The sequence below is a fragment of the Sus scrofa genome, chromosome 8, assembly GCF_054392235.1.
Source record: "Sus scrofa isolate SSC_HxYL_T2T_F1_AM1 chromosome 8, Sscrofa_HxYL_maternal_Yorkshire_Landrace_v2.0, whole genome shotgun sequence".
Taxonomy (NCBI): domain Eukaryota; kingdom Metazoa; phylum Chordata; class Mammalia; order Artiodactyla; family Suidae; genus Sus; species Sus scrofa.
Window position 1 is genome coordinate 105,945,239 of NC_139390.1, and position 19,510 is coordinate 105,964,748.

At 34.6% G+C, this 19,510-nt stretch overlaps 2 long non-coding RNA genes across 6 annotated transcripts in view; one reads left to right on the forward strand and one right to left on the reverse strand.

Moving 5' to 3' along the window:
- LOC106504728 (uncharacterized) overlaps window positions 1–19,510 on the forward strand; it is a 689,957-nt gene that overhangs the window by 168,620 nt on the left and 501,827 nt on the right. The window lies entirely within an intron of this gene.
- LOC146400965 (uncharacterized) overlaps window positions 15,034–19,510 on the reverse strand; it is a 79,910-nt gene continuing 75,433 nt past the window's right edge. The window contains exons 3-4 of the long non-coding RNA XR_014813082.1: window positions 17,369–17,552; window positions 15,034–16,883 (exon numbers count right to left, since the gene is read on the reverse strand). This is a non-coding gene — a long non-coding RNA (uncharacterized LOC146400965). The remainder of the gene's footprint in view (window positions 16,884–17,368; window positions 17,553–19,510) is intronic.

A 19,510-nucleotide genomic window follows, 5' to 3' on the forward strand; every position in this document is an offset into this window, starting at 1 on the left:
TTGTCCACTGTATCTTGCCCATTAGTCACTAAGTAGGCATCTCAGTTATCTGATCAACTGTCATGGGACCAAGTGTTCAAGTGACCCCTATTTTACTTAATGATGACCCCAAAGTGCAAGAATAGCGATGCTGGCCAATTTGGATATGCCCAAGAGAAGACTTAAAGTAAAAACATGTAAGTCTGAGAATAAGGAAAGACAAATAGCCATATGCTGAGGTTGCTAAGGTCTACAGTCAGAACGAATCTTCTATCTGTAAAACTGTGAAGAAAGAGAAAGTAATTCATGCTAGTTTTGCTGTCCCACTTTAAACCGCAAAAGTTAAGGCCACAGTGAGTGATAAGCACTTCATTAAGATGGAAAAAGCATTAAATTTCTACAATATAATATTTTGAGAGACAGGGCACATTTACATAACTTCTGTAACAGTGTAATTCTATTTTATTATTAGTTTTTGTTCTTAGCCTCTTACTGTGACTAATCTATAAAATAAACTGTCATATGTATGCATGAATAGGAAAAAACATACTTATATAGGGTTTGGTACTCTCATGGGTTTAGGCATCCACTGGAGGTGTTGGACAATATCATCCTAATGAGGGAGAACTACTGGAGTTCCCTTGTGGCTCAAGGGGTTAAGGATCCAGTGCTGTCACTGCTGTGACTCTGGTTACAGCTTGGTTTGGGTTCATTCCTTGGCCCAGGAACCTCCATGTGCCAAGGGTATGGCCAAAAAATAAATAAATAAGGGAAAACAACTGTGTTGCTGCCAAGTGAAATGCATTCAGAACTTTTTTATTTATTTTTTTGTCTTTTTGCCATTTCTTGGGCCGCTCCCGCGGCATATGGAGGTTCCCAGGCTAGGGGTCCAATCGGAGCTGTAGCTGCCAGCCTATGCCGGAGCCACAGCAACAGGGGATCCGAGCCGCATCTGCGACCTACACCACAGCTCATAGCAACGCCGGATCCTTAACCCACTGAGCAAGGCCAGAGATGGAACCCACAACCTCATGGTTCCTAGTTGGATTCGTTAACCACTGCACCACGACGGGAACTCCAGAATGCATTCAGAACTTTGTCTACATCAATCCCTGACATAAAATTTAAGATGTCTGATTAATTCAGTTGGCTACCATTTATGAAAATTGCTTGGCACTCAAAAGTTTGAAAATCTTCAAACAGTGTATATTTAACAGGTAAAGTAAAAGCAGATGATTTTTATGGCTTGCTAAAACTCAGTGGCTATACTGGATTACAAAAACACTGTGTTGTGGGAATGGCAGCATGTGTGTATGCCTACCCTACAGATAGGACCAAGTGTTGATTAACTTCAAGCCCTTTTACTGTCTTCTATAAAAATTATGGTTACACACTATTTTATTTTTTTTCATAATTATTAATCACTCGCAACATGATAAGCACTATAAATATTTTTAAAATAAAGTTTTAAGTGTAATGTCAGCACATACTTTATTTTTACTTCCTTTGGCAGTACTTAAAATAGATATGTTTTGCTATTTTGCTTTTCTGATAGCATTCTACTTAAAATTCATCTTTTAAAGTAAAATAAAATATTGACAATATAAACAAATTTTAAATTTAGTCTTTTTTTCTTTCTTTTTTTTCTGTTTAGTTCAAGCAATCTCTGTCAGCTTTTGCACACTTTAAAGAGCAGAGGATGGATCCTTCTAATCCCTGATCAAAATTTAAAGTTGAGGGAGTTCCCTAGTGGTCTAGTGGTTAGACACTATGCTTTCATCCCTGCAGCCCAGGTTCAATCCCTAGTCTGGGAACTGACATCCTACATCAAGCCTCTGCATGCCAGGGCAAAAAAAAAAAAAAAAAAAAAAGTAACAAAATTTATAGCTGACTGAGAATAAATCAACATATGGAAATTAGTATCTCTTTACTGCACATCACATCACAGAAATTCATTCTTTTTAATGGGTACTAGTCCATATGATAAAACAGCTTGCAAAATTTTATATTATCTTTAAAAGCCACATTTGTTAGAGGAATTCAATATTAGCACATTAAATATCCTTAAAAAATTAAAACAAATACAGAGATTTGTAACTCTATTCTTCGCCTATTTTTGTCTTGATCAATGATCACAGATGAATTGCTTAACTTTTCCTAGAAGCTCAGATTGTAATAAAATTACAATAGTTTATATGACTCTATTTAGATGCTACATGTCCCAGTAGATTACTTTCCTTGCTTTATACTTTTTGCGACTATATTTAAAATAAAACCTCTACCATTTTTGGTGCAGCTCTTTAGATGTTATAAACTCTTCTCAACTTAGTTAACTTATCTCAAATTGAGTTCAGTTCATCCATCCAGCAACCTTTTTTTGGTAGAATATGAAGTAAAAACAATGTTGCCCTGTAAGAAATTGCATTTTGGAGGAGAGATTGATACTCACAGAGCAATACTAGTTTATGAAAATCATCATTAGCATTTAATGTTTTGTAATTGTGTTTGTATTTCTCTTCAATGAAATCTCAATATATTTAAGGAAGAAATACTTTGTTTTGATATTACCAGCTCCTGAATATTTAAGAAATAAAGTATGCCAATATAACATGTATGTAATAATATAAATTCTGGTGATTCATTTGAGTAATTAGTACAGAAAGTGGATATCTGGGCTGCTTCCTGCAGCATATGGAGGTTCCCAGGCTAGGGGTCCAATCAGAGCTATAGCCCACTGGCCTACGCCCCAGCCACAGCAATGCGGGATCTGAGCCACGTCTGCAACCTACACCACAGCTCACTGCAACGCCGGATCGTTAATCCACTGAGCAAGGCCAGGGATAGAACCCACAACTCATGGTTTCTAGTCGGATTCATTAACCACTGCGCCACAACGGGAACTCCAGAAAGTGGATATCTTTAAAGCAAGGACTTATTTGAAAAATATGTATTCACATGGCACTTAAATTCAAATTTTAACAGGAAAAGGAAAACTAATTTGTTTATATTTTAATATAGAGTGCAGGACTTTTATCTGAGTAGAGCTGTCCTATTCCTGTTTTACAAGATCTTTCTTATATAAATAATAGTCACTATAATTTTTATTGCTATTCCACAATCATTTCTAAAATGCTAATGAAACAATCTGAGTGCAGAATACCTCCAGATTTTATTTCGTTTTCCTGGTTTCTTAAATTCCATCCTCAACATTTAATCCAATAGTAGTATTTTCATTTACTTTCAAAAAACTCAACAAATTTTTTGTAAATATAAAGTCCTTATTTTTACATGTGAATTTAATCAATTAAAAAGTAATTTAAGGAGTTCTCCTGTGGCACTGGAGGTTAAGGATCCAGCATTGTCACTGCTGTGACACGGGTTCAATCCCTTCCATGTCCTGCAGACGCAGTCAAAAAAATAAACAAATTCTAAAAATAAAAATTTTAATCTCATAATTACAATAACAAATGTAATTTCACTATTTGGATAAACAAAGACAATGAACTCAAAACACATAAACCAGCTCTGCAAACTTGGGCTTGTGCATTGGGTGCTACAAAGGCATTAGGTGAATGTTTGAGAGAGAATGGAAAATGCTAGTTCTGTCACTGAAAGTCTATTAAAGATAACTTCTAGGGCACATCTGGTTGTCATAAATATGGAAATTCTTTACAGAGGAGGTGTTATTGAAGGTAGACTTAGAAAAAGGATAACGATGGGAAAAGAGACACACACGCAAAATGACCAGGAGTCCAAAAAATGTGTGACTCTGGGGAAAGCAATTAGTCAAACTTGAACATATAAAGATGTAGGTTTTCTTTATAAAAGATCTTGAATACTAGATGATTTTGGAGGACAGAGGAAATGAAAAGTGCCCACTGAACTGAGAAGGAGTCTTGAGGCTGGCAGATGAGACAGGCAGCTCCATATAATCAACAGATCTGTTTATTACGGGGTAACTTACAGGGTAGAATCCGGTGGACAATTTGGAAGCACTCACAGCTGCACTCCTCACCATGGAGGAGCCACTGGGACAATTTTATGGTTAAGCTAGTTTATGTGGGTATGTGCTTAGAAACAGGAAGTGCATTCCTAAGTCAAGATTTATGAATGAGTAACTAGTCTCACGGACCCCAGGAATACGTCTGGAAAGGTCTTCATCATTGTTTGGGGACTAACAGAGCATACAGGCCACCTGGACCTAACGCTCATTAAACAATATCTATTAACTACAAAGCCCTTGATGACAGAGAGGAGATTTACTGCACAGTACAACCCTAGGTAGGGTCAGTGGAAGGACAGCAGGAACTTAGCACACCCAACATGGGGTCAGTTATGCTAACGTATATGGTCATACCTGGTCAACAGACTTTAATTACTAAGCAATTCTGGAAATGGAAGATGGGTGATTGGGAACATTGTATATTAAGAAGTAATCTTATATCAACATAAGATAAATTAGATGGACTGAGGTACTAAAACAAAGACAAAAAAACTGAAAAAAAATGCTCAGGAAAAAAATGCAAGAATTTTGAGAGATGCTTTCAGTATTAATTTACATTCTGTAATCTATATTATATACATACATATATACACAACCATATATATGTTAAAATCTTACCTCCTACAGCAGTCACTGGGTTTGATTTAATAATTATTATACAGTCAGCATTGTTCTAAATAATTTATACAGATTAACTCATAAAAGCTGCATAATAGGTAGCTACTATCATTACATACAATATAAGTTGAGGAAACTGAAGCACAGGGAAATTAAATAATTTGCCCAAGTTTATGTGGCTAATAAGCAGTGGAGCCTGGCTTTGAACTCACACCTGGGCTTCAGATCATCTTTTAACTGAACTATGTAACCATTCTGCAGGAGAGAAGCAAATACAACAAAGTGAAGTGGGGACTGAGGCTTTAATACAGGTACACGTTGGGGAAAATTTTCACTCTGACCCATTCTTCTCTTCTGTGCTTGGTAGATACCTGTTGTTTATATTCCCCTAAATTGTCTTCTCTTCTTCTGCCAAATATTCCCTATATCCCATTGAGTCTTGCATTCTTTTCTCACTGTGTAGAGTCTATGACTATACTTTCAACACCAGAGGTGGACCCTGATTGGTTCAAGTCATTTAGCAAAATCCATCTTCCTCCCACAGTATTGAATTCAGGGATGGATCAACAGATTCAATTGAAGTGATTAGTTTTTAAGACAACTACCAGGAACTTCTCTCCCTGCTTGCCCTCTTTAGATATTATCAAGGAAGCACTTGGCCATGGTTATCAATCTTTGCAGGCCTCCTGTGGCCATAAAAGAGCCCTGACTGAGGTTAAAACTTTTGTCCCCACAGGCAAAGTTGAAAGATATCAGATCGTTAACAATACTGCTGAGTTGCTAAATTTATGAGAATCAATATGCTAGATCCCCTTTCAGCTCATAAGCCATTCTAAATTGGATTTCAGGTTATTTGCCACCAAAGTGATTCTGATGCATTCATGATTTCCTTAGCTTCTTGTGTCTAGACCAATGTCACTTTTGTTACCAAATTTGTGACATTCTCCTTTTACTTTGGAACCCATCTATTTATAAAACACTTAAAGCATGATAACCTTGATCCTCTATTAATTTCTTCTTCTTCTGAAGATTCATAACAGATTTTCTTCTTTGGACTGTATGGGTTCATCTGTGATGGCTTGCATCCTAGTCAAGGTGTTTTCCTTAATAAATTCCAGGCTAAAGCATTTGACATCTTATCAAACTTGAAGTTGCTGGTACTTAAAAAATTATGTTAAGGCCACTTAGTTTACTCACTGGGGTCACAGAAAAAAAAAAAACCAAATTCTTAGTCATGTGTTTTATTTAATTAAGCCTTAATTTATGTTGTTGTTATATCTTGTAATAAACTGTTAGCTTCTGATTTGATAGCTTTTTCATTGAATTATTCCATAGGTTGCTATAGGTTGAAAGCAATTTTAGTGTATATTACCCTATCATTTAATAGAGTTGTCTAAATTCTTCAAATGAATGTTGCTTTTTAAGATTTAACTAAAATTTGGCATAACCTGAGAATAGTAAGGTCAGTCCCCTCCTGAACTCTCTGATCTAAAATCAAGTCAAATTATGGTCAAGTGGCATGCATTTTATTAGGCAACTTTTAGAATGATGTGACCCACTTACTGTTCCAAGAGTGCTTATATCAAGCCTCCAAAATCAACTAGTCAAACAGTTTCCAATAAGTAGAACTATGAGAATCATGTTTAAAACACAGTAAATGATCTGAATAAGTTCAGAAAGTCATTACTTGTTTTGGGATATAAAATTATTTTCTTTGTGAGAAGAAAGGGACATTTTAGGATGAGTTAGTCTCCAATAGATTCATAAAGAAATATAATTCTACTTTGTATATTTTCAAATCTCAATAGCCAATGTAAGAGATCTGAGTCATTAGTATGGAAAGTCGCAAAAATCTAGTGGCAGAGCTAATAAAATGGACGAAGCAGGGAGAATAAACTGCTTGTGAAAGAAAATTAATTTCATTTAGAAATAATTTTTAAAATATTTTCAAAATATAGTTTAGTTTCAGATAAAAGCGTATAAAAATGTCACATTGGAATTCCCCACCTGAATGTAAGAAGCAATTTCTCCATCAAATATACATATTTAAAAGACATAGACCATGAAATAGATTATATCCTTTCAGACATTATGTTGGTTTAAATGGCCTAAGAAATCTTCTGCTTCAAGAAAACTAGATTATAAAAAAATAAATAAATAAATCTAGATTTGCAAAAGGTAGAGGAGATTTAAAAAAAAAAAAAAGGAAAAAAAAACTTTGTCACTTTGCCACTTTTTTCCTCCAGACACTTGGAGCTGAGGCATATAATTGTGGAAAGAGAGAAAGAATTTCTCTAAGGCAGATGTTAGTAATGGCCAGGCCATAGGTGCAATTGTTACAATAATCCTTGGACCAATGTTTTGGTAGGGAGTTGAGTTTGGAAATCCCTATTGATGTGGGCCCCTCTGATGAGAAAGGGAGTAAAGTTTTCCTGGGTTGATGCCAAACCCTAACTGTTTGCAAAAGCAGACCAAAGTTTATTGTAGAGGAATGCATCCCAAAGGAGATGTAGTGGAGATAAATTGATTAGTACCAAGTAATGAACTGGCACACAAAGCAATGGGTAGAATAAACACTAGATTTCCCCCCCTTCTGAAGATGATGCAAAATATAACCAGCACTAAATATGACTAGGCTTGGAGTTCCCGTCGTGGCTCAGAGGTTAACGAATCTGACTAGCATCCATGAGGATACAGGTTTGATCCCTGGCCTCACTCAGTGGGTTAAGGATCCGGCATTGCCATGACCAATGGTGTAGGTCACAGACATGGCTCAGATCCTGTGTTGCTGTGGCTGTGGTGGAGGCCGGCAGCTACAGCTCCAATTAGACCCCTAGCCTGGAAACCTCCATATGCTGCAGGTGCAGTCCTTAAAAGCAAAATAAATAAGTAAATAAATAAGACTAGGCTTAAAGAAGTAAAAGATGGAATAACAACGATGAACAGATAATTGGAGCCTATGAAAAATGACCATTAGCTTTGTTAAAGAACCAAATTGGACTTGAGAAGGTAAATCATTACAGACTGAAATACAAAGCTCAATGAAGGAATTAGATTAGCAGTTGGCAAATGATTTCTCCAGGTTTGGAAGATAAGGTTAAGGGTCTATTTCTCCTGTTGGTAGACCTAGTTCTATTTCTTGTATGTTTACAGTTACCTAGATCATTAGTGTGCATATAAGGTATGAGGGTTTACCATATATTCCTGCAATATATCAAAAGTTACACTAAAATTAAAAAAACATTTTTATATAATTTGAGATTGTATAACAGGGGTGGCAGTCTTGGTCTTGAGGAAGATGAAGAATGCTCTGTAACTGAACTTCAAAAGAGAGGTTGAATAATAGCATAGGAAAAGGATCTAAAAAATAATTGGTAGAAATCAAAGAACATAATAACAGTAACTATGAAATTCCCACTGTTTCTTGATCATTTTCTTGATATAGAATCTCTTTTTTTGCTCTCTCCTTTGAAACCTGTCATTGGACTTAGCATCATTTGACGACATCAGCTCTCTCTTCATTCTAAAAGGAGTGTGTATTTGGACAAAAAGAGACACATTGCTTTTTTAAAAAGTAAATGTTTTTTTCTCTGTGATTTTCAAACTTTGCTCTTTAGAACCTTCTCAGGGTCCCATTAAACTAGGAAAAAAAAAATTGCAACTTGACTTTTGAGCCCATCCATTCTGTTTCCAAGAGTGCAGTCACTCAGCTCTAGTCCTTCAGCTCTAGTGCCTGGTGGGCATCAAATAAATTATATTTAAAGGATTCAGAAGCTAAAAAAAAAATCTTGATCTCTAAGAATTAGCTAACTTTTAACTTTAGCTAAAAGTTAAAAACACCAGAGATCTGTTAGGTCTTTGTTAAGGAAATGTTAAATTACAGAGGAAAAAACTGGATTAAGTAAAAGCATTATATCTACTTGATGCAAGAACTGAACTATGTAGGGCGATAAAATGACAAAACCAAAAAAGACCTTAGAGATCATGTAGTCCAGTACCTCTTCCTAACCCCAAACAATTCTACAGATGTCAGAGAAAATTAAAAATTAATAAATGTGGAGTTCCCGCTGTGGTACAATTGGTTAAGGATCTGATGTCTCTGCTGCAGCTCCAGTTTGATCCCTGACCTAGCACAGCAGGTTGAAGGATCCAGCATTGCTGCAGCTACATTGTGGATCACAGCTGAGACTCAGATTTGATCCCTGGCCTGGGAACGCCCATATGCTAAAGGTGCAGCCAAAAATAAATAAATCAACAAACAAATAAATAAACAAGGTAAGATAAGAGGGAAATAATATTAAAATATTTTGATAGCTTTTACATTTTTTAAATTGAGAGTAAACAACCATAGGTGACAAATGATTTAATCAGGTATTTTCCTGTATGGCATAATTACCCTTAAAATTATTTCAAAACTAACAGGAAGTGGAAAAAGTAAAATTTGCATGACAATAGGAATGTGTGCTTATAATTTTAGATCAGGTAATTTAAATAATTCACGAAAAAAATTTGTTTTCTCAGTGAATTTATTACACATAAATTACACTTATAAATACAATGATCATCACAATCCAGTTTTATAGGATTTCCATCCCACATCCCCAGCACATCCTCCCAGCCCCCAACCTGTCTCATTTGGAAACCATAAGTTTTTCAAAGTCTGAGAGTCAGTATCTGTTCTGCAAAGAAGTTCATTCTGTCCTTTTTTCAGATTCCACATGTAAGTGATAGCATTTGGTGTTGGTGTCTCACTGTCTGACTGACTTCACTTAGTATGATTTTATCTAGGTCCATCCATGTTGCTAAAAATGCCAGTATTTTGTTCCTTTTAATGGCTGAGTAATATTCTGTTGTGTATATGTACCACACCTTACTTATCCACTCCTCTGTCCATGGATATTTAGGTTGTTTCCATGTTTTGGTTATCATATGTAGTGCTGCAATTAACATTGGAGTAAATGTGTCTTTTCGAATAATGGTTTTCTCTGGATAGATGCCCAGGAGTGGGATTGCTGGATCAAATGGTAGTTCTATTTTTAGTTTTCTGAGGAATCTTCATACTGTTTTCCACAGTGGTTGCACCAATTTGCATTCCCACCAACAGTGTACTAGTGTTCCCTTTTCTCCATACCCTGTCTAGCATTTATTGTTTGTAGACTTTTTGATGAGGGCCATTCTGGCTGGTGTAAGGTGTTACCTCATAGTGATTTTGATTTGCATTTCTCTAATAATGAGTGATGTTGAACATCTTTTCATGTGTTTTTTGGCTATCTGTATGTCTTCTTTGGAGAACTGTCTGTTTAGATCTTCTGCCCATTTTTAGATGGGGTTGTTTGTTTTTTGGTATGGAGCTGTAGGAGGTTTTTATAAACTTTGGAGATTAATCCCTTGTCAGGTAATTTAAATAAACCATGAAAAAATTTCTATTTTAAAATTTTTGGTGCTTAAGATAAATAATTAGTGTTACTGGCTTATCAAGCAGGAAAATATCACTTGTACTGTATCAAAGTATAGAAGTCCATTATGTTTTTAGCTTTGAAAGAGTTGGTGTATATGTTAAAACTAATTCAAAAATCTTTATGGGCAAATATATATATATATATCATATGTATTAGATATATTTTATTATATATTGTCTACATAGTAGGTGCATTTATCTTTGATAGACATCAAAGATTTAGAGAGAAAATGTTGGAATACAGAATGATTTCTAACAGAACTTTCTATAGCTTAGAGAATTTTTAAACTTAATAAATAATCCATTTCATCGCAGAATAAATGTGACTCTTTTTGTTCTCATTCAATTATAGTCTAAGAACATTTCCCAAGAAAATGTTGGCTGATATAGCATATTCAATTCACTACATTAATTTATTTACCTTTTCTAAACTTGTTAGTCAAAAAAGTTTCCAGTTTTATAGAGATAAGAAATATAAACAAGTTAAAATATGCAATCACAAAATACGGCACTGTTACAAAACAAATGTACCTATGGCACAAATAAATACATGAATCTAAAGTATTTCCATGATGTTCTACATGAAATAATGGCTTTGGTATATTTACAAAGCTGGAGAAATGAGATTGAACTAATTTCCTCTTTTGATTTAGAACTTGAATTATTGTATTAGCAGAGGTGAATAAAATAGGTGGCTGGGCTAGGAGCCAAAATAAACACTGCATGCAAATGTCAGACTCAATCCCACCAAATATAGCTAAAACAAAAACTAACTTCCAAAGGTTACCAAATTGTTTGTCAGATGTAGTTGCTTTCCCAAGGTCCTCATCTCACTTTTGTCTTTGTGAACCGGGGGACATTCTGCTCAACTTGCTTTTGTATTCCTCCACAGTTTCTGATTCATTTTCTACCTCTCTGAACTCTCCTCCTTTTCAGTCTTTAAGACAAACTTGAAGTAGTACCACAATTATGACCATCCTACTACTAGGGAAAATATGTCTTAGGAAAGGTTAAAAAAACAGAACAAAACCATATCCAATACCCCACAGGTAAGAATCACGGCCAATATCTCACAGCTCACCTGTGGCAAAGCTAGGTGTATGCCCAATCATGTCTGGGTGCAGATCTCGGCTTTATCCCTGGAGCTACACTATCCCATGTGATAGAGCAGTGACTGTGGATTCAGTTAAGAGCCAGTGAATTTAAAGTACAGGATAGCATGTCTAAGGGGAAAGTTCATTAGTTAGCTGAGGTTCTCTTTAAGAATACAGAAATAATTCTCATGGAGATGCTATTTGAAAGCATGGAGGGAAATAGGGAATTTAAAAACAACAGGATAAGGAAGAAAAGGAAAAGAGTTAAGAATAGCATGTAGGGAGAAATCTACACTTGATGGCAGAAGGAGAAAGTTGACAAAAGTTGATAAGGTGATAAGCTCTTTGTAATAAGAAGGAGGTAAATAAGTAGTCAGTGAGATGCTAAAGAAAGAGAGAAGTTGAACGAAAATAAATGATAGAAAAAAGAGTGATAGAGAAAGGACAGGTGATTAACTTTTCAAAATGTCATAGGCAAGTTCAGGTAAGAAGCCAAAAACACTGGACATCAAGAACTTTGCTAATTTCAGGCAGAGGCATTTTATTAGTTTAGTTGTTTGATAGAACGAATAGGAAATGGGGAAATAAGGAAGAGCCATTTCCTTTCTCTTTTCTTTTCTATTATTTTCCTTTTATTTTTTACTTTACTTCTTGTTAAAGACTGAAACAAATTGGCATAAACAGTTAAAGGAAATAAGATGATATTTTAAGGTAGGAAACAGGTTTAACAAAAGGTTTGGCTAATACAGGCAAGACCTGAATTAACTTAGTAAAAAGAGTGAAGTGGGAAAGAGTCTAAAGGTTCAAAACAGAGAAGGGGATTAGACTGAGAGAATGCTGACTTTTCCTTGGTGGTAGATTGTATACGTTCTCATTTGTATTTATAGAGCCAAGATAGTTATAAGAAAGTGAGATAAAACAGAGTCCTGGACATTAAAGACATACAATCGGTATAGAATTAGAGTTTAATGGAATTCACAGCCAGTTATAATATTTTTAGAGGTGTGAGAAGAATCTTATCCATTGAGTTTATGAGGAAGAGAAAACTCAAGGGAAAAAAGAAAAGCCTAATTATTCATACCCAGCTGAGTTCACAAGTAAATAAAATAAATATGGTGGAAAGAGTACTACTGAAACAAGTGAAAGCAATAACAGAAAATAAACTTTGAATCTCTGCTCTTCAAAGAAAGCATCCTGGAGTAAAGGAAGAATATCAAATTCTTAAGTAACTTTATACTTGTAAAGAAATTATATTCAAACTCATCCCACACTTCTTTTAATCCTGTATATATCATTGACTCTCTTTTAATTCATATCTGGCAGCATATATCTTTGTTTAAAGAGTTCCTTCATAGAATTAGCAGTCCATCTAGTGATCCTTTAATTTTTACTTAAAGTATCCCAGATGTAAGAAGTTAATGGCCTTACAAATAGGGCATTCAATACGAAGTAAACTTTGTTGAGGACAGTTCCTTAAAAGGAAGAAAGAAACAGCAGTCTCAAAATAGGATCAGTTAGTTTTGGCTAAGTTAAAAATGTTGATAAAGTTAAAAATGTTGATAAATCTTTTGCTGACATTAACAATCTAATTCAAATTAAATTATGTAAATAAAATTATACTGTTTTCAATACTTTCAATTTTGTTGACTGATAAAAACATGTCATATCTAGTCTTAAAGATATACATATGAAAATAGTTAATTTAAATTACCATAACATTTTCTGACATCAGCTGTAGAAGCTTTGTGCGAGCTTCTCTTTCACTGTCTAAAATATATTGAGAATGAACTAGGTGGCTTCTCTGGTCCCCTCTAGTTTTAACATTCCAGAATCTGTTAGTCTCTTGTTTTTCCAGTAGGTAATTAAAGGGATGATTTAAAGGACAATCATATTTTCTACAGCATTTCTTTTGCAAGACTTCATTAAAAAGACTAATTCTTTAGTCACTATTAAAACTCTTCCATTCTCAAGAGGGAATTGATGATCCTATGAAAGATCTATAAATAAGTTCTCTATCTTCTTCCATTTTTTCCGTTATCAGTCATCTATCAAAAATTCCAAGGATCAGTACTTTCCCAGTTCATCTATCTTCCATCAACATTCAGACATGAATTAAAAGAAGCAGACTTTACATAAGAACAATGTTAATTTTTGGAGTTGACAAATAATTTCTTAAATTGTACATTTTTTGCATACCACTTACTTGTAGACAAAAATGGCTAATCTCATTGTCTGGTCTGTAGGTAATCATGGTGTGGCAATGATATGTAAGAGGCTTCCTTTTTAGATATACTTCTTTGCATTTCTAGAGCACATATAGTTAAAAAAAATCAAGAAAAAAAGAAATATTTGCTTTCTTGTATGGTAAAAAGTGACTTTTGTGTAGGGCCATTTTCTGATGTTTGTGCCAAAATTTTGCCTCTGCTTCCCAACAGTGATAATAATTAACTCTGCCACCATGAGTCATAGGTTGATAGCTTTTGTGTTTTAAAGGCTTTCAGGCAAGAATGATGACTCCCTTGAGTGATGGTGGAGAAAGTAGTAAGTTATGTTTTCCTTTACAATCTCTTAAGTATTAACTTTATAAATCCCTTATTCTCACCTGATTGTATCAAGTATCAAAATTCTTTAAAAGGTAGATTTCTCCTTAATGTCATTGTGCTTTGGAAGGGTTTTGCTCACCACATCATATAGTATATTCATTAATAAGAACTCTGAAAAACATTGTTTTTTTTTTTTACAAGCAGTGTGCATCATAACTGGTCATGTTGAATGTTAAAAACTTAAAGTCAAATATGTGGTCACTTTTCAATTAGAATATAGTTTGTTTAAATTAATATGTGATCAGCAACAAGTAACTGAAAACTAGATTAATTATGGCTTACTAAAACAGAGATGTCTGCTTCTCCCATAACAAGCTTGTGGTATATTATGGTTGATATTTTTTGGTAATAGCTTTATGATTTTGCAATATAAGTTTGAAATCTCTATTGTCCTCATGGCCACAAAATTACTGCAAGGGCTCCGAACATTACTTCTCATTTCATATTTAAAGACATAAAGCAAGGGAGGAAGGTCTTTGTCAGAGAATAATATAAAATTGTTTCACAATTATCAAAAAATTCTTTTTGATAAGTCATTCAAAATATTGCTACTCAATCTCATTACCTAGAATGACACCAGTGCAAATCTTAGCTGAAAGGCTAAATACATAAAACAGAAAGGGGTAATGGCTCTGGGGAAGTAAAAATACTTATCTGCCTTGTACATTTTCATAGATATTATTTTTATACTGTTCTCACTCTTAGCTCTAATTTCCTTTTGTACTTTTATTTTCTGTTTACCTCATTTTTGTATATTAAATGCTTCGTTGGCTTCATTTCATGTAATTTTATGAACTCTCTTAAGTTTTTTGGAATGAGATATGCATCTATATGTATATGCATACAAAGTGAATTGGTCCCAGCTGCTTCTCTGTGACATATTTTATAGACGCTCCTTTGGAAGTCTTTATTGATTTAATTTCCACAGCCATTGATAAAAATCTTTCTGTAATATGGGAGTAAACTTTATAATAACAAATTGCATGGATAGTTTTACAGTTGATGAGTGGCAAAGAGCAACATTCTTTTAAAAGTTTGCAAGATGTTCAAATATTGCTTATAAAATGGTGTCATGACAGGAACATTTTCATTTTCTTTTCTTTCATCCTTTTTCATTGATCCCTGTGGAATTATCACTGAACTATGAGATTACTGATTCAGGAAAAACAGCTCCTGTGCATTGCTAGCTCATAATTCAGCACAGTGATTCAGGCCCATACTCCTGCTCTTCTTTCCCTGCCACATGGATGGCTGGTTTTGTTGTTTCGTGGGTTGTTGTTTTTTTGTTTGTTTGTTTTGATATGTAACTGTGTGGGTTTGAATAAGAGAGGGTGATGATGGAAGCAGAGAGAAACAAAGCAAAGATAAAACCAAAAACTTTTTAACCAAGTTATCGACTATTTTGTGATTTGACTATAAAAATAAAAAGTATTTTAAAAAATTTAAAAATCCATTGAGAGGGGAAAAAACCTAGCACGCACAGTCATTGGCAGTCTGAAAAAAATTCAAAGGAACTAAATATTAGTGAAAAATATTTATTAGAATATAGTTATATAGAAAAATACAAATATAAGGTAACTGAATTGGCAAAGAGAAAATGCCATGGATAATTGTTACAACGCTCAAAGGTTTTGTTGTTTTTCATTTGTTTGGCTATAATGATAATTTTAAGTTAGTTTAAACTAATTTATGGTGGCCATAACCTTATGGCTTATTTGAAAGAAATTAAAGCCTTGGAGAAAATTTAGATTTATTTACCTTTAGTTATAGGCAATATTTTTTTTGTTGTTTGTTTGATTATTTTTGCTACAGCAGTGGTACGTGGAAGTTCCTGGGCCAGGGATCAAACACAGGCCACAAGGGTGAACTGCACCACCGTAGTGACAATGCTATATCCTTAGCCCACTGAGCCAGTAGGGGCTCCCTATAGGTATAGTTTTTAAAGGGTCTTGAAAAATGTTCTTAAATCTGAAATGATAATAATAGGGAGTTTCTGTTGTGGCTTAGCAGAAATGAGTCCGACTAGTATCCATGATGATGAGGGTTCTATCCCTGGCTTCCATGAGTGGGTTAAGGATCCAGTCTTGCCGTGAGCTGTGGTGTAGGTTGCAGGCTTGGCTCAGATCCCACTTTGCTGTGGCTGTGGCATAGGCTGGCTACTGTAGCTCTGATTCCATCCCAGCCTGGGAACTTCCATATGCTGTGGGTACAGCCTTTAAAAAAACAAAAGGAAGAAAAGAAAGAACGAAGAAAGGAAGGAAGGAAGGAAGGGGGAGGGAGGGAAAGAAGGAAGGAAGGAAAGGAAGGCAGAAAATGTTAATAATATATTTATTAAAATATGATTGAGATTACATCTAAATGATGATCATTATTTATGTACATAGACAAGCACTGATAGAGAATATTTTAAAAATTCAACACTGATATATCAGCTTGATATGAAAATATTTTTATTTTCTATTTTTACTTAAAAATTTTGTTGCTACTAAATTTTTTTATATTGAAGTAGGTAAAAAGTTGAGATATTTCTTTATACTGTGCTATATTTTGTAGCACAATTGATTTAGTCCCTTATCATTAACATCTAATAATTTTTGAAATATCTATTTTGTTTAAATGCAATATTAATGTTCTTTTGGTAATTCACAATTTGAATATCTCTAGTTATGTAGAGAATCCATCCTTACAATTAAAAAGAGGGAATAAAGGTCTTGGGTATATTAATAAAACATATTTTCCCTATATGGTTTTATGAGTATATTGAAGAGCTATTTTCTACTTTTGAGCAGGAAAAGCTAATTCATTGATTACTAAGTGGTGGCAAAGAGCCATCCTTTGAAAGTGAATTTGAGTTATGCTAATATCCAAAAGTCCTTGAGTGAGAAAGTTAAAACTCAACACAGGCAGGCATTCCCATTGTGGCACAGTGGAAATGATTCCAGCTGTATCCATGGGAATGCAGGTTCGACTCCTGGCCTCGCTCTATGGGTCGGGGATCTGGCATTGCTGTGAACTGAGGTGTAGGTTGCAGATGCTGCTTAGATCTGGATCTAGTGTTGCTGTGGCTGTGGCCAGAAGCTGTAGCTCTGATTTGACCCCTAACCTGGGAATTTGCCGCTGGTTCATTCCTAAAAAGCAAAAACAAAAAAACAAAACTCTTACACACAAGATGGAATGGTCTTTCTTTAGATGTAGACTAGACTGTATAATTGCAAAGGGGATTGGACATAAGCTCCTTTCAAGAGGAAGTTTTGTAGATGCTTCTATCTTTACTAAGAGGTTGTGCTACAAGCCTATTTTCTCCAATATATTTTGGAAGTAGTGTGGTGGCTTCAAAGTGACTTCAAATATAATTCTAGAAGAAATGCTCTCCAATTGTCTTGATAAGTGGCAGTAGTGTTTTTTAAAAATCTATATAACCTACCAGTATGACAACTTTGAAGGCAACACTAACACTCATGGATCTTTGAATTCTAATGGAGATACCTAACTTAAAAAAAAAAAATTAAAAATGACAATATTAGAAGTTGGACCCTCAGGCTAGCAGTATCAATTACTCATATACATTTCATCTCCAATATAGTGGCTGAGAGGGAAAAGACTTCAATCTTACCTGTGCAGGACAGAGCCCTGGTGGAGAGCATGCTGTGCTGATTCTGGAGACTCTCCAGACATCTTAGAGTCTCCTTGGCTTCTCTGCTGACTCGTGGCTTTCCAGATCCTTCTTGTTCTCAGCAGTGGCTCACTTTCTGGATTACTTGGAACACTGATTCATATGCAGAGTTGTCTGTTACCTCCTCAGAAAGAAACAAAAGCAAAACTTTTGTTCCTTCCTCTCAATATATTTTCTTTTTTTTTTTTTACTCTTACATTAAAAAGTGTCTGTCTCTATAGTTTTTCTATGAACCTGTTATTATTATCATTATTATTACTGCTATGGTTATTATTATTATTATTATTTATTTTGTCTTTTTGCCTTTTCTAGGGCCGCTCCCAGGGTATATGGAGGTTCCCAGGCTAGGGGTCAAATCAGAGCTGTAGCCACTGGCTTACACCAGAGCCACAGCAACACAGGATCCGAGCTGCATCCGCAACCTACACCACAGCTCATGACAACAGCGGATCCTTAACCCACTGAGCAAGGCCAGGGACTGAACCCGCAACCTCATGGTTCCTAGTTGGATTTGTTAACCACTGCACCATGATGGGAACTCCTGCTGTGGTTATTATTTTGACATTCATTCTCTGTCACTGTTCATCAAGATTCTCTTGCTCTGTTCAATCCAAACTGTCTTTATGGTTCAACCTACTTATTCACAGTAAATGCTAAAAAAAAAAAATCTTGATATATTTTACATTTATGTATACAATACCACATACATAGATATATTTTAATACAGTAAGCATAATTCCTGTCCTTACCTTTCTATATATTATCTTGATATGAAAGAGACTTACTTTACTTGATATGGTCTGTGAATAAAAAATTAGGTAATTTCAAATAGAAGATAGTAAATTCTCAATAAATTTTTCTCACGCAGCACAACTAAGTCAATTAAATATAATTTTATCAGGAATGATGCTTTCATTTGTTGGTAAAAATCACTCTCAATTTGGTTTGCACCTTTGAAAGCTGTATCACTGTAAGCTATACTTCCCAAAGCATCACAAATGTTTTCTCATTTTTATAATATAGACACAAAGAAGACCTCGTTGCTTCAAGAGTATTGTGAATATTGTTCATGGTCATTTTGATTAATCCCACAAGACTTTCATAACCTAAATACTGAAAAAATCATACACCAAAAGTCATGATCATTTTTTAGGTGGAAGCTATTACTGAGACAGATCCTGTCATTTGTTTTCCAAATTGGTAGATAGGGCATGACAAATAATCACTGTTCCTCATTGCACAAAATATACTTCCATAAAGAAAATACTCAGATTTACTAACAGCACTTCTGTCATGGTATTGCGTATAATTTTGCCCTTATTTCTTTTAACCAAATTTCTGTTTGTACTGTGTGGCTCCATTTTTCAATCTCAGATATGTGAATTAATGTAAACAAGAGAGTGTGATGTATGTTTAGAAGAGTTCTCTCTTTGTAATCACCCTTTTTGAGAGGGAAATATTCCCCAGCTGCATGTTGCTACAGAAAGTAATTAAATTTAATAGTAGCTGCCCTTAATTTATGGGCACAGAGGGAAATAATCACATTTAAAATAATAGCCACAGCTTTTAAATGAATATATATACCACTGCGGCCTTTCTGTCTGCAGTAAAAGCAACTCTCACTGCCATTCACAAGGATGACATTTGAGATATTTTTCCCCTTTATTCCTGCCCATTTTTACTTTTAAAGGAAAAGTAATCTATTTATTGAAAATATCACTGTCTTCTTGATGAGTCTTTTCTTAAATGGCTATATCAAAGCTTCGATGGATGGCATGTTTATTGTTTTTTGTTTTTAAGTGCTTCCTAGCTTTTTCTTTGTTACTCCCATTTACTCCAAAATAAAGAGACATTAACTTGCCTGTTAGAATCTAATGAGATATTGATTTCCATTGGATTTGAACTTAGATAATTTATGTCTCAAAATCAAGAGAAGGATTTCTTGTTAGTCATTCTATATGAAACTGTGATAATTGGCAAGATCATGGGCACATGATATATTATTTTTACTTAGATGAAAATAAAACAACTAAAATTAAATTATGCAAATAATATAAATTAACTTACGAAAAATCTAAATAA